The sequence below is a fragment of the Spermophilus citellus genome (assembly GCF_964194105.1).
Source record: "Spermophilus citellus genome assembly, chromosome: 8".
Lineage (NCBI taxonomy): Eukaryota > Metazoa > Chordata > Mammalia > Rodentia > Sciuridae > Spermophilus > Spermophilus citellus.
Genome location: NC_138189.1, coordinates 76,898,968 through 76,911,098, shown reverse-complemented (window position 1 = coordinate 76,911,098; position 12,131 = coordinate 76,898,968).

Sequence of the window (12,131 nt, the reverse complement as noted above, 5' to 3'; positions counted from 1 at the left end):
TGGATGATACTTTCAGGTAATGATCAGTACACTAAGGCGACTTGGTTTCCCAAATTTCGTTCTTCTATGTTGAAGCGTTCGTTTCCAGTAACAGTTTGAATTTTTAGGTTTCACTCTGTTTACACCTATATTGATAGATGTATTTGGAACTCTAAATCCAACACAGTTTGTGCTAGCTTCTTGAAACTTGACACAGTACAGTAGTTTCACGTTCTATCTCTATGTTTTGTTTCCTCTTGATGTAGCCCTAAGCAGTGACTGGCGAGAAACACTTTCATGGACAGGGGTTGCCAAGCTTCCAAAAATTACGAATCTCCAGAAATCTCAGCAATTACTTTTTCACCCAAACTGGATGATACTTTCAGGTAATGATCAGTACACTAAGCCCACTTGCTTCACCAAATTTCGTTCTTCTACGTTGAAGCGTTCGTTTCCAGTAACAGTTTGAATTTTTAGGTTTCACTCTGTTTACTCCTATATTGATAGATGTATTTGGAACTCTAAATCCAACACGGTTTGTGCTAACTTCTTGAAACTTGACACAATGAATTAGTTTCACGTTCTATCTCTATGTTTTGTTTCCTCTTGATGTAGCCCTAAGCAGTGACTGGCGAGAAACACTTTCATGGAAAGGGGTTGGCAAGCTTCCAAAAATTACGAATCTCCAGAAATCTCAGCAAATATTTTTTCACCCAAACTGGATGATACTTTCAGGTAATGATCAGTACACTAAGGCGACTTGGTTCCCCAAATTTAGTTCTTCTATGTTGAAGCATTCGTTTCCAGTAACAGTTTGAATTTTTAGGTTTCACTCTGTTTTCTCCTATATTGATAGATGTATTTGGAACTCTAATTCCAACACGGTTTCTGCTAGCTTCTTGAAACTTGACACAATAAAGTAGTTTTACATTCTATCTCTATGTTTTGTTTCCTCTTGCTGTAGCCCTAAGCAGTGACTGGCGAGAAACACTTTCATGGAAAGGGGTTGCCAAGCTTCCAAAAATTACGAATCTCCAGAAATCTCAGCAAATATTTTTTCACCCAAACTGGATGATACTTTCAGGTAATGATCAGTACACTAAGGCGACTTGGTTTCCCATATTTCGATCTTCTATGTTGAAGCGTTCGTTTCCAGTAACAGTTTGAATTTTTAGGTTTCACTCTGTTTACTCCTATATTGATAGATGTATTTGGAACTCTAAATCCAACACGGTTTGTGCTAGCTTCTTGAAACTTGACACAGTACAGTAGTTTCACGTTCTATCTCTATGTTTTGTTTCCTCTTGTTGTAGCCCTAAGCAGTGACTGGCGAGAAACACTTTCATGGAAAGGGGTTGCCAAGCTTCCAAAAATTACGAATCTCCAGAAATCTCAGCAAATACTTTTTCACCCAAACTGGATGATACTTTCAGGTAATGATCAGTACACTAAGGCGACTTGGTTTCCCACATTTCGTTCTTCTATGTTGAAGCGTTCGTTTCCAGTAACAGTTTGAATTTTTAGGTTTCACTCTGTTTACTCCTATATTGATAGATGTATTTGGAACTCTAAATCCAACACGGTTTGTGCTAGCTTCTTGAAACTTGACACAATGAATTAGTTTCACGTTCTATCTCTGTTTTGTTTCCTCTTGATGTAGCCCTACGCAGTGACTGGCGAGAAACACTTTCATGGAAAGGGGTTGCCAAGCTTCCAAAAATTACGAATCTCCAGAAATCTCAGCAAATACTTTTTCACCCAAACTGGATGATACTTTCAGGTAATGATCAGTACACTAAGCCCACTTGCTTCACCAAATTTCGTTCTTCTACGTTGAAGCGTTCGTTTCCAGTAAGAGTTTGAATTTTTAGGTTTCACTCTGTTTACTCCTATATTGATAGATGTATTTGGAACTCTAAATCCAACACGGTTTGTGCTAGCTTCTTGAAACTTGACACAGTACAGTAGTTTCACGTTCTATCTCTATGTTTTGTTTCCCCTTGATGTAGCCCTAAGCAGTGACTGGCGAGAAACACTTTCATGGAAAGGGGTTGCCAAGCTTCCAAAAATTACGAATCTCCAGAAATCTCAGCCAATATTTTTTCACCCCAACTGGATGATACTTTCAGGTAATGATCAGTACACTAAGGCGACTTGGTTTCCCACATTTCGTTCTTCTATGTTGAAGCGTTCGTTTCCAGTAAGAGTTTGAATTTTTAGGTTTCACTCTGTTTACTCCTATATTGATAGATGTATTTGGAACTCTAAATCCAACACGGTTTGTGCTAGCTTCTTGAAACTTGACACAATGAATTAGTTTCAGCTTCTATCTCTATGTTTTGTTTCCTCTTGATGTAGCCCTAAGCAGTGACTGGCGAGAAACACTTTCATGGAAAGGGGTTGCCAAGCTTCCAAAAATTACGAATCTCCAGAAATCTCAGCAAATACTTTTTCACCCAAACTGGATGATACTTACAGGTAATGATCAGTACACTAAGGCGACTTGGTTTCCCAAATTTCGTTCTTCTATGTTGAAGCGTTCGTTTCCAGTAACAGTTTGAATTCGTAGGTTTCACTCTGTTTTCTCCTATATTGATAGATGTATTTGGAACTCAAAATCCAACACGGTTTGTGCTAGCTTCTTGAAACTTGACACCATAAAGTAGTTTCACGTTCTATCTCTATGTTTTGTATCCTCTTGATGTAGCCCTAAGCAGTGACTGGCGAGAAACACTTTCATGGAAAGGGGTTGCCAAGATTCCAAAAATTACGTATCTCCAGAAATCTCAGCAAATACTTTTTCACCCAAACTGGATGATACTTTCAGGTAATGATCAGTACACTAAGGCGACTTGGTTTCCCACATTTCGTTCTTCTATGTTGAAGCGTTCGTTTCCAGTAACAGTTTGAATTTTTAGGTTTCACTCTGTTTACTCCTATATTGATAGATGTATTTGGAACTCTAAATCCAACACGGTTTGTGCTAGCTTCTTGAAACTTGAGACAATGAATTAGTTTCACGTTCTATCTCTGTTTTGTTTCCTCTTGATGTAGCCCTACGCAGTGACTGGCGAGAAACACTTTCATGGAAAGGGGTTGCCAAGCTTCCAAAAATTACGAATCTCCAGAAATCTCAGCAAATACTTTTTCACCCAAACTGGATGATACTTTCAGGTAATGATCAGTACACTAAGGCGACTTGGTTTCCCAAATTTCGTTCTTCTATGTTGAAGCGTTCGTTTCCAGTAACAGTTTGAATTTTTAGGTTTCACTCTGTTTACACCTATATTGATAGATGTATTTGGAACTCTAAATCCAACACAGTTTGTGCTAGCTTCTTGAAACTTGACACAGTACAGTAGTTTCACGTTCTATCTCTATGTTTTGTTTCCTCTTGATGTAGCCCTAAGCAGTGACTGGCGAGAAACACTTTCATGGACAGGGGTTGCCAAGCTTCCAAAAATTACGAATCTCCAGAAATCTCAGCAAATACTTTTTCACCCAAACTGGATGATTCTTTCAGGTAATGATCTGTACACTAAGCCCACTTGCTTCACCAAATTTCGTTTTTCTACGTTGAAGCGTTCGTTTCCAGTAACAGTTTGAATTTTTAGGTTTCACTCTGTTTACTCCTATATTGATAGATGTATTTGGAACTCTAAATCCAACACGGTTTGTGCTAGCTTCTTGAAACTTGACACAATGAATTAGTTTCAGCTTCTATCTCTATGTTTTGTTTCCTCTTGATGTAGCCCTAAGCAGTGACTGGCGAGAAACACTTTCATGGAAAGGGGTTGCCAAGCTTCCAAAAATTACGAATCTCCAGAAATCTCAGCAAATACTTTTTCACCCAAACTGGATGATACTTACAGGTAATGATCAGTACACTAAGGCGACTTGGTTTCCCAAATTTCGTTCTTCTATGTTGAAGCGTTCGTTTCCAGTAACAGTTTGAATTCGTAGGTTTCACTCTGTTTTCTCCTATATTGATAGATGTATTTGGAACTCAAAATCCAACACGGTTTGTGCTAGCTTCTTGAAACTTGACACCATAAAGTAGTTTCACGTTCTATCTCTATGTTTTGTATCCTCTTGATGTAGCCCTAAGCAGTGACTGGCGAGAAACACTTTCATGGAAAGGGGTTGCCAAGATTCCAAAAATTACGTATCTCCAGAAATCTCAGCAAATACTTTTTCACCCAAACTGGATGATACTTTCAGGTAATGATCAGTACACTAAGGCGACTTGGTTTCCCACATTTCGTTCTTCTATGTTGAAGCGTTCGTTTCCAGTAACAGTTTGAATTTTTAGGTTTCACTCTGTTTACTCCTATATTGATAGATGTATTTGGAACTCTAAATCCAACACGGTTTGTGCTAGCTTCTTGAAACTTGAGACAATGAATTAGTTTCACGTTCTATCTCTGTTTTGTTTCCTCTTGATGTAGCCCTAAGCAGTGACTGGCGAGAAACACTTTCATGGACAGGGGTTGCCAAGCTTCCAAAAATTACGAATCTCCAGAAATCTCAGCAAATACTTTTTCACCCAAACTGGATGATTCTTTCAGGTAATGATCTGTACACTAAGCCCACTTGCTTCACCAAATTTCGTTTTTCTACGTTGAAGCGTTCGTTTCCAGTAACAGTTTGAATTTTTAGGTTTCACTCTGTTTACTCCTATATTGATAGATGTATTTGGAACTCTAAATCCAACACGGTTTGTGCTAACTTCTTGAAACTTGACACAATGAATTAGTTTCACGTTCTATCTCTATGTTTTGTTTCCTCTTGATGTAGCCCTAAGCAGTGACTGGCGAGAAACACTTTCATGGAAAGGGGTTGGCAAGCTTCCAAAAATTACGAATCTCCAGAAATCTCAGCAAATATTTTTTCACCCAAACTGGATGATACTTTCAGGTAATGATCAGTACACTAAGGCGACTTGGTTCCCCAAATTTAGTTCTTCTATGTTGAAGCATTCGTTTCCAGTAACAGTTTGAATTTTTAGGTTTCACTCTGTTTTCTCCTATATTGATAGATGTATTTGGAACTCTAATTCCAACACGGTTTCTGCTAGCTTCTTGAAACTTGACACAATAAAGTAGTTTTACATTCTATCACTATGTTTTGTTTCCTCGTGATGTAGCCCTAAGCAGTGACAGGCGAGAAACACTTTCATGGAAAGGGGTTGCCAAGCTTCCAAAAATTACGAATCTCCAGAAATGTCAGCAAATATTTTTTCACCCAAACTGGATGATACTTTCAGGTAATGATCAGTACACTAAGGCGACTTGGTTTCCCACATTTCGATCTTCTATGTTGAAGCGTTCGTTTCCACTAACAGTTTGAATTTTTAGGTTTCACTCTGTTTACTCCTATATTGATAGATGTATTTGGAACTCTAAATCCAACACGGTTTGTGCTAGCTTCTTGAAACTTGACACAGTACAGTAGTTTCACGTTCTATCTCTATGTTTTGTTTCCTCTTGTTGTAGCCCTAAGCAGTGACTGGCGAGAAACACTTTAATGGAAAGGGGTTGCCAAGCTTCCAAAAATTACGAATCTCCAGAAATCTCAGCAAATACTTTTTCACCCAAACTGGATGATACTTTCAGGTAATGATCAGTACACTAAGGCAACTTGGTTTCCCACATTTCGTTCTTCTATGTTGAAGCGTTCGTTTCCAGTAACAGTTTGAATTTTTAGGTTTCACTCTGTTTACTCCTATATTGATAGATGTATTTGGAACTCTAAATCCAACACGGTTTGTGCTAGCTTCTTGAAACTTGACACAATGAATTAGTTTCAGGTTCTATCTCTATGTTTTGTTTCCTCTTGATGTAGCCCTAAGCAGTGACTGGCGAGAAACACTTTCATGGAAAGGGGTTGCCAAGCTTCCAAAAATTACGAATCTCCAGAAATCTCAGCAAATACTTTTTCACCCAAACTGGATGATACTTTCAGGTAATGATCAGTACACTAAGGCGACTTGGTTTCCCAAATTTCGTTCTTCTATGTTGAAGCGTTCGTTTCCAGTAACAGTTTGAATTTTTAGGTTTCACTCTGTTTACTCCTATATTGATAGATGTATTTGGAACTCTAAATCCAACACGGTTTGTGCTAGCTACTTGAAACTTGACAAAATAAATTAGTTTCACGTTCTATCTCTATGTTTTGTTTCCTCTTGATGTAGCCCTAAGCAGTGACTGGCGAGAAACACTTTCATGGAAAGGGGTTGCCAAGCTTCCAAAAATTACGAATCTCCAGAAATCTCATCAAATATTTTTTCACCCAAACTGGATGATACTTTCAGGTAATGATCAGTACACTAAGGCGACTTGGTTTCCCACATTTCGTTCTTCTATGTTGAAGCGTTCGTTTCCAGTAACAGTTTGAATTTTTAGGTTTCACTCTGTTTACTCCTATATTGATAGATGTATTTGGAACTCTAAATCCAACACGGTTTGTGCTAGCTTCTTGAAACTTGACAAAATAAATTAGTTTCACGTTCTATCTCTATGTTTTGTTTCCTCTTGATGTAGCCCTAAGCAGTGACTGGCGAGAAACACTTTCATGGAAAGGGGTTGCCAAGCTTCCAAAAATTACGAATCTCCAGAAATCTCAGCAAATACTTTTTCACCCAAACTGGATGATACTTTCAGGTAATGATCAGTACACTAAGCCCACTTGCTTCACCAAATTTCGTTCTTCTACGTTGAAGCGTTCGTTTCCAGTAAGAGTTTGAATTTTTAGGTTTCACTCTGTTTACTCCTATATTGATAGATGTATTTGGAACTCTAAATCCAACACGGTTTGTGCTAGCTTCTTGAAACTTGACACAGTACAGTAGTTTCAAGTTCTATCTCTATGTTTTGTTTCCCCTTGATGTAGCCCTAAGCAGTGACTGGCGAGAAACACTTTCATGGAAAGGGGTTGCCAAGCTTCCAAAAATTACGAATCTCCAGAAATCTCAGCCAATATTTTTTCACCCCAACTGGATGATACTTTCAGGTAATGATCAGTACACTAAGGCGACTTGGTTTCCCAAATTTCGTTCTTCTATGTTGAAGCGTTCGTTTCCAGTAACAGTTAGAATTTTTAGGTTTCACTCTGTTTACTCCTATATTGATAGATGTATTTGGAACTCTAAATCCAACACGGTTTGTGCTAGCTTCTTGAAACTTGACAAAATAAATTAGTTTCACGTTCTATCTCTATGTTTTGTTTCCTCTTGATGTAGCCCTAAGCAGTGACTGGCGAGAAACACTTTCATGGAAAGGGGTTGCCAAGCTTCCAAAAATTACGAATCTCCAGAAATCTCAGCAAATATTTTTTCACCCAAACTGGATGATACTTTCAGGTAATGATCAGTACACTAAGGCGACTTGGTTTCCCACATTTCGTTCTTCTATGTTGAAGCGTTCGTTTCCAGTAACAGTTTGAATTTTTAGGTTTCACTCTGTTTACTCCTATATTGATAGATGTATTTGGAACTCTAAATCTAACACAGTTTGTGCTAGCTTCTTGAAACTTGACAAAATAAATTAGTTTCACGTTCTATCTCTATGTTTTGTTTCCTCTTGATGTAGCCCTAAGCAGTGACTGGCGAGAAACACTTTCATGGAAAGGGGTTGCCAAGCTTCCAAAAATTACGAATCTCCAGAAATCTCAGCAAATATTTTTTCACCCAAACTGGATGATACTTTCAGGTAATGATCAGTACACTAAGGCGACTTGGTTCCCCAAATTTAGTTCTTCTATGTTGAAGCATTCGTTTCCAGTAACATTTTTAATTTTTAGGTTTCACTCTGTTTTCTCCTATATTGATAGATGTATTTGGAACTCTAAATCCAACCAGGTTTGTGCTAGCTTCTTGAAACTTGACACAATAAAGTAGTTTCACGTTCTATCTCTATGTTTTGTTTCCTCTTGATGTAGCCCTAAGCAGTGACTGGCGAGAAACACTTTTATGGAAAGGGGTTGCCAAGCTTCCAAAAATTACGAATCTCCAGAAATCTCAGCAAATACTTTTTCACCCAAACTGGATGATACTTTCAGGTAATGATCAGTACACTAAGGCGACTTGGTTTCCCACATTTCGTTCTTCTATGTTGAAGCGTTCGTTTCCAGTAACAGTTTGAATTTTTAGGTTTCACTCTGTTTACTCCTATATTGATAGATGTATTTGGAACTCTAAATCCAACACGGTTTGTGCTAGCTTCTTGAAACTTGACACAATGAATTAGTTTCAGGTTCTATCTCTATGTTTTGTTTCCTCTTGATGTAGCCCTAAGCAGTGACTGGCGAGAAACACTTTCATGGAAAGGGGTTGCCAAGCTTCCAAAAATTACGAATCTCCAGAAATCTCAGCAAATACTTTTTCACCCAAACTGGATGATACTTTCAGGTAATGATCAGTACACTAAGGCGACTTGGTTTCCCAAATTTCGTTCTTCTATGTTGAAGCGTTCGTTTCCAGTAACAGTTTGAATTTTTAGGTTTCACTCTGTTTACACCTATATTGATAGATGTATTTGGAACTCTAAATCCAACACAGTTTGTGCTAGCTTCTTGAAACTTGACACAGTACAGTAGTTTCACGTTCTATCTCTATGTTTTGTTTCCTCTTGATGTAGCCCTAAGCAGTGACTGGCGAGAAACACTTTCATGGACAGGGGTTGCCAAGCTTCCAAAAATTACGAATCTCCAGAAATCTCAGCAATTACTTTTTCACCCAAACTGGATGATACTTTCAGGTAATGATCAGTACACTAAGCCCACTTGCTTCACCAAATTTCGTTCTTCTACGTTGAAGCGTTCGTTTCCAGTAACAGTTTGAATTTTTAGGTTTCACTCTGTTTACTCCTATATTGATAGATGTATTTGGAACTCTAAATCCAACACGGTTTGTGCTAACTTCTTGAAACTTGACACAATGAATTAGTTTCACGTTCTATCTCTATGTTTTGTTTCCTCTTGATGTAGCCCTAAGCAGTGACTGGCGAGAAACACTTTCATGGAAAGGGGTTGGCAAGCTTCCAAAAATTACGAATCTCCAGAAATCTCAGCAAATATTTTTTCACCCAAACTGGATGATACTTTCAGGTAATGATCAGTACACTAAGGCGACTTGGTTCCCCAAATTTAGTTCTTCTATGTTGAAGCATCGTTTCCAGTAACAGTTTGAATTTTTAGGTTTCACTCTGTTTTCTCCTATATTGATAGATGTATTTGGAACTCTAATTCCAACACGGTTTCTGCTAGCTTCTTGAAACTTGACACAATAAAGTAGTTTTACATTCTATCTCTATGTTTTGTTTCCTCTTGCTGTAGCCCTAAGCAGTGACTGGCGAGAAACACTTTCATGGAAAGGGGTTGCCAAGCTTCCAAAAATTACGAATCTCCAGAAATCTCAGCAAATATTTTTTCACCCAAACTGGATGATACTTTCAGGTAATGATCAGTACACTAAGGCGACTTGGTTTCCCACATTTCGATCTTCTATGTTGAAGCGTTCGTTTCCAGTAACAGTTTGAATTTTTAGGTTTCACTCTGTTTACTCCTATATTGATAGATGTATTTGGAACTCTAAATCCAACACGGTTTGTGCTAGCTTCTTGAAACTTGACACAGTACAGTAGTTTCACGTTCTATCTCTATGTTTTGTTTCCTCTTGTTGTAGCCCTAAGCAGTGACTGGCGAGAAACACTTTCATGGAAAGGGGTTGCCAAGCTTCCAAAAATTACGAATCTCCAGAAATCTCAGCAAATACTTTTTCACCCAAACTGGATGATACTTTCAGGTAATGATCAGTACACTAAGGCGACTTGGTTTCCCACATTTCGTTCTTCTATGTTGAAGCGTTCGTTTCCAGTAACAGTTTGAATTTTTAGGTTTCACTCTGTTTACTCCTATATTGATAGATGTATTTGGAACTCTAAATCCAACACGGTTTGTGCTAGCTTCTTGAAACTTGACACAATGAATTAGTTTCAGGTTCTATCTCTATGTTTTGTTTCCTCTTGATGTAGCCCTAAGCAGTGACTGGTGAGAAACACTTTCATGGAAAGGGGTTGCCAAGCTTCCAAAAATTACGAATCTCCAGAAATATCAGCAAATACTTTTTCACCCAAACTGGATGATACTTTCAGGTAATGATCAGTACACTAAGGCGACTTGGTTTCCCAAATTTCGTTCTTCTATGTTGAAGCGTTCGTTTCCAGTAACAGTTTGAATTTTTAGGTTTCACTCTGTTTTCTCCTATATTGATAGATGTATTTGGAACTCTACTCCAACCAGGTTTGTGCTAGCTTCTTGAAACTTGACACAATAAAGTAGTTTCACGTTCTATCTCTATGTTTTGTTTCCTCTTGTTGTAGCCCTAAGCAGTGACTGGCGAGAAACACTTTCATGGAAAGGGGTTGCCAAGCTTCCAAAAATTACGAATCTCCAGAAATCTCAGCAAATACTTTTTCACCCAAACTGGATGATACTTTCAGGTAATGATCAGTACACTAAGGCGACTTGGTTTCCCACATTTCGTTCTTCTATGTTGAAGCGTTCGTTTCCAGTAACAGTTTGAATTTTTAGGTTTCACTCTGTTTTCTCCTATATTGATAGATGTATTTGGAACTCTAAATCCAACACGGTTTGTGCTAGCTTCTTGAAACTTGACACAATGAATTAGTTTCAGGTTCTATCTCTATGTTTTGTTTCCTCTTGATGTAGCCCTAAGCAGTGACTGGTGAGAAACACTTTCATGGAAAGGGGTTGCCAAGCTTCCAAAAATTACGAATCTCCAGAAATCTCAGCAAATACTTTTTCACCCAAACTGGATGATACTTTCAGGTAATGATCAGTACACTAAGGCGACTTGGTTTCCCAAGTTTCGTTCTTCTATGTTGAAGCGTTCGTTTCCAGTAACAGTTTGAATTTTTAGGTTTCACTCTGTTTACACCTATATTGATAGATGTATTTGGAACTCTAAATCCAACACAGTTTGTGCTAGCTTCTTGAAACTTGACACAGTACAGTAGTTTCACGTTCTATCTCTATGTTTTGTTTCCTCTTGATGTAGCCCTAAGCAGTGACTGGCGAGAAACACTTTCATGGACAGGGGTTGCCAAGCTTCCAAAAATTACGAATCTCCAGAAATCTCAGCAAATACTTTTTCACCCAAACTGGATGATACTTTCAGGTAATGATCTGTACACTAAGCCCACTTGCTTCACCAAATTTCGTTCTTCTACGTTGAAGCGTTCGTTTCCAGTAACAGTTTGAATTTTTAGGTTTCACTCTGTTTACTCCTATATTGATAGATGTATTTGGAACTCTAAATCCAACACGGTTTGTGCTAACTTCTTGAAACTTGACACAATGAATTAGTTTCACGTTCTATCTCTATGTTTTGTTTCCTCTTGATGTAGCCCTAAGCAGTGACTGGCGAGAAACACTTTCATGGAAAGGGGTTGGCAAGCTTCCAAAAATTACGAATCTCCAGAAATCTCAGCAAATATTTTTTTCACCCAAACTGGATGATACTTTCAGGTAATGATCAGTACACTAAGGCGACTTGGTTCCCCAAATTTAGTTCTTCTATGTTGAAGCATTCGTTTCCAGTAACAGTTTGAATTTTTAGGTTTCACTCTGTTTTCTCCTATATTGATAGATGTATTTGGAACTCTAATTCCAACACGGTTTCTGCTAGCTTCTTGAAACTTGACACAATAAAGTAGTTTTACATTCTATCTCTATGTTTTGTTTCCTCTTGCTGTAGCCCTAAGCAGTGACTGGCGAGAAACACTTTCATGGAAAGGGGTTGCCAAGCTTCCAAAAATTACGAATCTCCAGAAATCTCAGCAAATATTTTTTCACCCAAACTGGATGATACTTTCAGGTAATGATCAGTACACTAAGGCGACTTGGTTTCCCACATTTCGATCTTCTATGTTGAAGCGTTCGTTTCCAGTAACAGTTTGAATTTTTAGGTTTCACTCTGTTTACTCCTATATTGATAGATGTATTTGGAACTCTAAATCCAACACGGTTTGTGCTAGCTTCTTGAAACTTGACACAGTACAGTAGTTTCACGTTCTATCTCTATGTTTTGTTTCCTCTTGTTGTAGCCCTAAGCAGTGACTGGCGAGAAACAC